The following is a 9444-nucleotide window of genomic DNA, read 5'->3' as shown; positions in this document are numbered from 1 at the left end:
TGACTAGATGACACGGTGTCATACCCTGGGTTGTTACCGATCACAATAAGCAGTGGTTTGTTGTATTGACTAGATGACACGGAGTCATACCCTGGGTTGTTCCCCATCACAATAAGCAGTGGTTTGTTGTATTGACTAGATGACACGGTGTCATACCCTGGGTTGTTCCCCATCACAATAAGCAGTGGTTTGTGGTATTGACTAGATGACACGGTGTCATACCCTGGGTTGTTCCGATCACAATAAGCAGTGGTTTGTTGTATTGACTAGATGACACGGTGTCATACCCTGGGTTGTATTGACTAGATGACACGGAGTCATACCCTGGGTTGTTCCCCATCACAATAAGCAGTGGTTTGTTGTATTGACTAGATGACACGGTGTCATACCCTGGGTTGTTCCGATCACAATAAGCAGTGGTTTGTTGTATTGACTAGATGACACGGTGTCATACCCTGGGTTGTTCCGATCACAATAAGCAGTGGTTTGTTGTATTGACTAGATGACACGGTGTCATACCCTGGGTTGTTCCGATCACAATAAGCAGTGGTTTGTTGTATTGACTAGATGACACGGTGTCATACCCTGGGTTGTTCCCCATCACAAGAAGCAGTGGTTTGTTGTATTGACTAGATGACACGGTGTCATACCCTGGGTTGTTCCCCATCACAATAAGCAGTGGTTTGTTGTATTGACTAGATGACACGGTGTCATACCCTGGGTTGTCCCCATCACAATAAGCAGTGGTTTGTTGTATTGACTAGATGACACGGTGTCATACCCTGGGTTGTTCCCCATCACAATAAGCAGTGGTTTGTTGTATTGACTAGATGACACGGTGTCATACCCTGGGTTGTTCCCATCACAATAAGCAGTGGTTTGTTGTATTGACTAGATGACACGGTGTCATACCCTGGGTTGTTCCGATCACAATAAGCAGTGGTTTGTTGTATTGACTAGATGACACGGTGTCATACCCTGGGTTGTATTGACTAGATGACACGGTGTCATACCCTGGGTTGTTCCCCATCACAATAAGCAGTGGTTTGTTGTATTGACTAGATGACACGGTGTCATACCCTGGGTTGTTCCGATCACAATAAGCAGTGGTTTGTTGTATTGACTAGATGACATGGTGTCATACCCTGGGTTGTTCCCATCACAATAAGCAGTGGTTTGTTGTATTGACTAGATGACACGGTGTCATACCCTGGGTTGTTCCGATCACAATAAGCAGTGGTTTGTTGTATTGACTAGATGACACGGTGTCATACCCTGGGTTGTTCCCCATCACAATAAGCAGTGGTTTGTTGTATTGACTAGATGACATGGTGTCATACCCTGGGTTGTTCCCATCACAATAAGCAGTGGTTTGTTGTATTGACTAGATGACACGGTGTCATACCCTGGGTTGTTCCCCATCACAATAAGCAGTGGTTTGTTGTATTGACTAGATGACACGGTGTCATACCCTGGGTTGTATTGACTAGATGACACGGTGTCATACCCTGGGTTGTATTGACTAGATGACACGGTGTCATACCCTGGGTTGTATTGACTAGATGACACGGTGTCATACCCTGGGTTGTTCCGATCACAAAAAGCAGTGGTTTGTTGTATTGACTAGATGACACGGTGTCATACCCTGGGTTGTTCCCCATCACAATAAGCAGTGGTTTGTTGTATTGACTAGATGACACGGTGTCATACCCTGGGTTGTTACCCATCACAATAAGCAGTGGTTTGTTGCATTGACTAGATGACACGGTGTCATACCCTGGGTTGTATTGACTAGATGACACGGAGTCATACCCTGGGTTGTTCCCCATCACAATAAGCAGTGGTTTGTTGTATTGACTAGATGACACGGTGTCATACCCTGGGTTGTATTGACTAGATGACACGGTGTCATACCCTGGGTTGTTCCCCATCACAATAAGCAGTGGTTTGTTGCATTGACTAGATGACACGGTGTCATACCCTGGGTTGTATTGACTAGATGACACGGTGTCATACCCTGGGTTGTTCCCCATCACAATAAGCAGTGGTTTGTTGTATTGACTAGATGACACGGTGTCATACCCTGGGTTGTTCCCATCACAATAAGCAGTGGTTTGTTGCATTGACTAGATGACACGGTGTCATACCCTGGGTTGTTCCCCATCACAATAAGCAGTGGTTTGTTGTATTGACTAGATGACACGGAGTCATACCCTGGGTTGTTCCCCATCACAATAAGCAGTGGTTTGTTGTATTGACTAGATGACACGGTGTCATACCCTGGGTTGTTCCGATCACAATAAGCAGTGGTTTGTTGTATTGACTAGATGACACGGTGTCATACCCTGGGTTGTTCCGATCACAATAAGCAGTGGTTTGTTGTATTGACTAGATGACACGGTGTCATACCCTGGGTTGTATAGACTAGATGACACGGTGTCATACCCTGGGTTGTTCCCCATCACAATAAGCAGTGGTTTGTTGTATTGACTAGATGACACGGTGTCATACCCTGGGTTGTATTGACTAGATGACACGGTGTCATACCCTGGGTTGTTCCCCATCACAATAAGCAGTGGTTTGTTGCATTGACTAGATGACACGGTGTCATACCCTGGGTTGTATTGACTAGATGACACGGTGTCATACCCTGGGTTGTTACCCATCACAATAAGCAGTGGTTTGTTGTATTGACTAGATGACATGGTGTCATACCCTGGGTTGTTACCCATCACAATAAGCAGAGGTTTGTTGTATTGACTAGATGACATGGTGTCATACCCTGGGTTGTTACCCATCACAATAAGCAGTGGTTTGTTGTATTGACTAGATGACATGGTGTCATACCCTGGGTTGTTCCCATCACAATAAGCAGTGGTTTGTTGTATTGACTAGATGACACGGTGTCATACCCTGGGTTGTTCCGATCACAATAAGCAGTGGTTTGTTGTATTGACTAGATGACACGGTGTCATACCCTGGGTTGTATTGACTAGATGACACGGTGTCATACCCTGGGTTGTTCCCCATCACAATAAGCAGTGGTTTGTTGCATTGACTAGATGACACGGTGTCATACCCTGGGTTGTATTGACTAGATGACACGGTGTCATACCCTGGGTTTTTACCCATCACAATAAGCAGTGGTTTGTTGTATTGACTAGATGACATGGTGTCATACCCTGGGTTGTTACCCATCACAATAAGCAGTGGTTTGTTGTATTGACTAGATGACATGGTGTCATACCCTGGGTTGTTACCCATCACAATAAGCAGTGGTTTGTTGTATTGACTAGATGACATGGTGTCATACCCTGGGTTGTTCCCATCACAATAAGCAGTGGTTTGTTGTATTGACTAGATGACACGGTGTCATACCCTGGGTTGTTCCCATCACAATAAGCAGTGGTTTGTTGCATTGACTAGATGACACCGTGTCATACCCTGGGTTGTATTGACTAGATGACACGGTGTCATACCCTGGGTTGTTCCCCATCACAATAAGCAGTGGTTTGTTGTATTGACTAGATGACACGGTGTCATACCCTGGGTTGTTCCCCATCACAATAAGCAGTGGTTTGTTGTATTGACTAGATGACACGGTGTCATACCCTGGGTTGTATTGACTAGATGACACGGAGTCATACCCTGGGTTGTTACCCATCACAATAAGCAGTGGTTTGTTGTATTGACTAGATGACATGGTGTCATACCCTGGGTTGTTACCCATCACAATAAGCAGTGGTTTGTTGTATTGACTAGATGACATGGTGTCATACCCTGGGTTGTTACCCATCACAATAAGCAGTGGTTTGTTGTATTGACTAGATGACATGGTGTCATACCCTGGGTTGTTCCCATCACAATAAGCAGTGGTTTGTTGTATTGACTAGATGACACGGTGTCATACCCTGGGTTGTTCCCATCACAATAAGCAGTGGTTTGTTGCATTGACTAGATGACACGGTGTCATACCCTGGGTTGTATTGACTAGATGACACGGTGTCATACCCTGGGTTGTTCCCCATCACAATAAGCAGTGGTTTGTTGTATTGACTAGATGACACGGTGTCATACCCTGGGTTGTTCCCCATCACAATAAGCAGTGGTTTGTTGTATTGACTAGATGACACGGTGTCATACCCTGGGTTGTATTGACTAGATGACACGGTGTCATACCCTGGGTTGTTCCCCATCACAATAAGCAGTGGTTTGTTGTATTGACTAGATGACACGGTGTCATACCCTGGGTTGTTCCCCATCACAATAAGCAGTGGTTTGTTGTATTGACTAGATGACACGGTGTCATACCCTGGGTTGTTCCCCATCACAATAAGCAGTGGTTTGTTGCATTGACTAGATGACACGGTGTCATACCCTGGGTTGTATTGACTAGATGACACGGAGTCATACCCTGGGTTGTTCCCCATCACAATAAGCAGTGGTTTGTTGTATTGACTAGATGACACGGTGTCATACCCTGGGTTGTATTGACTAGATGACACGGTGTCATACCCTGGGTTGTATTGACTAGATGACACGGTGTCATACCCTGGGTTGTTCCCCATCACAATAAGCAGTGGTTTGTTGTATTGACTAGATGACACGGTGTCATACCCTGGGTTGTTCCCCATCACAATAAGCAGTGGTTTGTTGTATTGACTAGATGACACGGTGTCATACCCTGGGTTGTCCCCATCACAAGAAGCAGTGGTTTGTTGTATTGACTAGATGACACGGTGTCATACCCTGGGTTGTTCCCCATCACAATAAGCAGTGGTTTGTTGTATTGACTAGATGACACGGAGTCATACCCTGGGTTGTTCCCCATCACAATAAGCAGTGGTTTGTTGTATTGACTAGATGACACGGTGTCATACCCTGGGTTGTTCCCATCACAATAAGCAGTGGTTTGTTGTATTGACTAGATGACACGGTGTCATACCCTGGGTTGTTCCCCATCACAATAAGCAGTGGTTTGTTGTATTGACTAGATGACACGGTGTCATACCCTGGGTTGTTCCCCATCACAATAAGCAGTGGTTTGTTGTATTGACTAGATGACACGGTGTCATACCCTGGGTTGTTCCGATCACAATAAGCAGTGGTTTGTTGTATTGTGAAGATGACATGGTGTCATACCCTGGGTTGTTCCCATCACAATAAGCAGTGGTTTGTTGTATTGACTAGATGACACGGTGTCATACCCTGGGTTGTTCCCCATCACAATAAGCAGTGGTTTGTTGTATTGACTAGATGACACGGTGTCATACCCTGGGTTGTTCCCATCACAATAAGCAGTGGTTTGTTGTATTGACTAGATGACACGGTGTCATACCCTGGGTTGTTCCCACTCCATTCTCCAAGTACACAAAATGTACCCATCTGCTTTCACTGAATCGCTTTGTGAAAGCCTAGCGCTAAAATCAGATTTAAAACATTAGCCAATAAAACACCTCTGGTTGTGATTGGGACTCCCATAGGGCAGCGCATAATTGGCCCAGCGTCGTCCGAGTTTGGCCCGGGGGTAGGCCCGTCAATGTAAGGATAAGATTTTTTCTTAACTGATTTGCCTAGTTAAATAAAAAAAAATCATGCCCAATATGGCGATTTATAAATGGTCTGTTTTGAGTAAAACAACAGTAATTGTGTGATGGAGGAGATGCAGGGTTGTGTCCCAAACAGAATCACCCCCCAGTGTGCCTGCTCTAGTTCCTCACAGCTAGGAGAGGAGATGCAGGGTTGTGTTCCAAACAGAATCACCCCCCAGTGTGCCTGCTCTAGTTCCTCACAGCTAGGAGAGGAGATGTAGGGTTGTGTTCCAAACAGAATCACCCCCCAGTGTGCCTGCTCTAGTTCCTCACAGCTAGGAGAGGAGATGCAGGGTTGTGTTCCAAACAGAATCACCCTCCAGTGTGCCTGCTGTAGTTCCTCAACTACACAGCTAGGAGAGGAGATGCAGGGTTGTGTTCCAAACAGAATCACCCCCAGTGTGCCTGCTCTAGTTCCTCACAGCTAGGAGAGGAGATGCAGGGTTGTGTTCCAAACAGAATCACCCCCCAGTGTGCCTGCTCTAGTTCCTCACAGCTAGGAGAGGAGATGCAGGGTTGTGTTCCAAACAGAATCACCCCCAGTGTGCCTGCTCTAGTTCCTCACAGCTAGGAGAGGAGATGCAGGGTTGTGTTCCAAACAGAATCACCCCCCAGTGTGCCTGCTCTAGTTCCTCAACTACACAGCTAGGAGAGGAGATGCAGGGCTGTGTTCCAAACAGAATCACCCCCCAGTGTGCCTGTTCTAGTTCCTCACAGCTAGGAGAGGAGATGTAGGGTTGTGTTCCAAACAGAATCACTCCCCAGTGTGCCTGCTCTAGTTCCTCACAGCTAGGAGAGGAGATGCAGGGTTGTGTTCCAAACAGAATCACCCCCCAGTGTGCCTGCTCTAGTTCCTCAACTACACAGCTAGGAGAGGAGATGCAGGGTTGTGTTCCAAACAGAATCACCCCCAGTGTGCCTGCTCTAGTTCCTCAACTACACAGCTAGGAGAGGAGATGCAGGGTTGTGTTCCAAACAGAATCACCCCCGTGTCCCTGCTCTAGTTCCTCACAGCTAGGAGAGGAGATGCAGGGTTGTGTTCCAAACAGAATCACCCCCGTGTCCCTGCTCTAGTTCCTCACAGCTAGGAGAGGAGATGCAGGGTTGTGTTCCAAACAGAATCACCCCCCAGTGTGCCTGCTCTAGTTCCTCACAGCTAGGAGAGGAGATGTAGGGTTGTGTTCCAAACAGAATCACCCCCCAGTGTGCCTGCTCTAGTTCCTCACAGCTAGGAGAGGAGATGTAGGGTTGTGTTCCAAACAGAATCACCCCCCAGTGTGCCTGCTCTAGTTCCTCACAGCTAGGAGAGGAGATGTAGGGATGTGTTCCAAACAGAATCACCCCCCAGTGTGCCTGCTCTAGTTCCTCACAGCTAGGAGAGATGTAGGGTTGTGTTCCAAACAGAATCACCCCCCAGTGTGCCTGCTCTAGTTCCTCACAGCTAGGAGAGGAGATGTAGGGTTGTGTTCCAAACAGAATCACCCCCCAGTGTGCCTGCTCTAGTTCCTCACAGCTAGGAGAGGAGATGCAGGGCTGTGTTCCAAACAGAATCACCCCCCAGTGTGCCTGCTCTAGTTCCTCACAGCTAGGAGAGATTTTTAAAAAGACCTTAAAAAACACTTATTTCAGTCATAAAAGTACATCGAAATGACTTTAGGGAGACAGCAGTTAGTCCTCTCACTTTAGGTACTGTGTGTACACTTAAGAGAGTCTTGTGTCAGGTGAACGGTTGTGTCCTCACCTTTGGTCTAATCATTTCCCCATAATCTACTAAATGTTCCCATAATCTCCAAACCGTCCCCAAAATCTCCAAACTGTTGCCATTTTCTCCAAACTGTCCCCATAATCTCCAAACCGTCCCCATACTGTTCTCATAATGCCCAAACGGTTCTTTAAAAAATAATTCTACTAAGTTTATGCATCCCATATTTCTTCAGTAAGAAACCTTCCAGTTTAGCCCCGTCTATAAAAGCCAATCCCCACACGTGTAAAAGGTTGACGGGATAGTTCACCCAGGACATGAGGGAGGACATTGACTTGCAAGGTTTTGGACAACAACAACAACAACAAGATTTATTATTTGGAGACAGTGTCCAGGTAAAACAAACATAAGGCATCATGGATTACCGTCTTACTTGGTCCCAAGACTGCATACAAAATAAATCAAAATATAATTTCAGGTGAACTATCAATACAATTTTCAATAAGGTTGTGAGGAGTTGTGATACTAAAGAGCTATACACATATTGACAAACAAGTCTCAGAGTAACAGAACTGGATCTAGGATCAGGTCCCATATTCACAAACAGTCTCAGAGTAACAGAACTGGATCTAGGATCAGGTCCCATATTCACAAACAGTCTCAGAGTAACAGAACAGAACTGGATCTAGGATCAGGTCCCATATTCACAAACAGTCTCAGAGTAACAGAACAGAACTGGATCTAGGATCAGGTCCCATATTCACACTCTCAGTAACAGTACACATTGTGAATGGGGGTCCTGATCAGCAGTCCTACTCTGAGACACGTTGTGAATGGGGGGGTCCTGATCAGCAGTCCTACTCTGAGACACATTGTGAATGGGGGTCCTGATCAGCAGTCCTACTCTGAGACACGTTGTGAATGGGGGGGGGGGGGGTCCTGATCCTACATCAGTTCCTAAACCAGAGCATGTGATTTATTCATTCATCAGACAGTAGGGACCCTCGACATGTGATCCGTCCCTGGCATCCAGAGCAACATGGCGGCCTCCAGACTGGCTTCTAGCCAGCACTCTCCTCCCGTGTCACATGGGACAAGCAGTAGGCCTGGATACCTGGATAGAACGTGAGGGAGGGAGGAGAGGAGGGGGGGAGGAGAGGAAGGGAGGGAGGAGAGGGAGGGGGGAGGAGAGGAAGGGAGGGAGGGAGGAGAGGGAGAGGAAGGGAGGGAGGAGAGGGAGGGGGGGAGGAGAGGAAGAGAGGGAGGAGAGGAAGAGAGGGAGGGAGAGGGGAAGGAGGGAGGGAGGGAGGAGAGGGAGGGGGGGAGGAGAGGGAGGGGGGGAGGAGAGGAAGGGAGGGAGGGAGGGAGGGGGGGAGGAGAGGAAGAGAGGGAGGAGAGGGAGGGGGGGAGGAGAGGAAGGGAGGGAGGGAGGGAGGAGAGGGGGGGGGAGGAGAGGAAGGGAGGGAGGGAGGGAGGAGAGGGGGGGGGAGAGGAAGGGAGAGGGGAAGGAGGGAGGGAGGAGAGGGGGGGGGGAGGAGAGGGAGGGGGGGAGGAGAGGGAGGGGGGGAGGAGAGGAAGGGAGGGAGGGAGGGAGGAGAGGAAGAGAGGACAATATCAGACATGTGGTTTGATAATATGAAGGCGTTAGATGTCACTGTAACGTCAAACCCCCCCCCCCCCCCCTACACACACACTTGGTACCAACTCGTGACCTTTTCGAAGAGTCTTAGCCTGATCGCGCCACCCCCGACTTGATTAAACCTAGATTTCATTTCCTAATATCAATGTTATAATTGTTTCTACTTCCTCTGGTACAGAATCTCTTCCTCTTTAACTCTGTTACAACACAAGTCAACAAATGTGCTCTGTCCCTGTGTCTCTGTCCCTGTCTCTGTCCCTGTGCTCTGTCCCTGTGCTCTGTCCCTGTGCTCTGTCCCTGTCTCTGTCCCTGTCTGTGTCCCTGTCTGTGTCCCTGTCTCTGTCCCTGTCTGTGTCCCTGTGTGTGTGTGTGTCCCTGTGCTCTGTCCCTGTCTGTGTCTGTCCCTGTGCTCTGTCCCTGTCTGTGTCTCTGTCTGTCGGTCTGTGTCCCTGTCTGTGTCTGTCGGTGTGTGTCCCTGTCTGTGTCCCTGTCGGTGTCCCTGTCTGTGTCCC

General features: G+C 47.8%; 1 long non-coding RNA gene across 1 annotated transcript in view; it reads right to left on the bottom strand.

Moving 5' to 3' along the window:
- Positions 1–7636: 7636 nt before the first annotated feature.
- The window catches only part of LOC116371449 (uncharacterized), a 2967-nt gene continuing 1159 nt past the window's right edge, over positions 7637–9444 (bottom strand). The window contains exon 2 of the long non-coding RNA XR_004208942.1: positions 7637–8407. This is a non-coding gene — a long non-coding RNA (uncharacterized LOC116371449). The remainder of the gene's footprint in view (positions 8408–9444) is intronic.

This window comes from Oncorhynchus kisutch, unplaced genomic scaffold (genome assembly GCF_002021735.2).
Source record: "Oncorhynchus kisutch isolate 150728-3 unplaced genomic scaffold, Okis_V2 scaffold3238, whole genome shotgun sequence".
NCBI lineage: Eukaryota > Metazoa > Chordata > Actinopteri > Salmoniformes > Salmonidae > Oncorhynchus > Oncorhynchus kisutch.
This window is presented reverse-complemented; position numbering and strand designations above follow the sequence as displayed.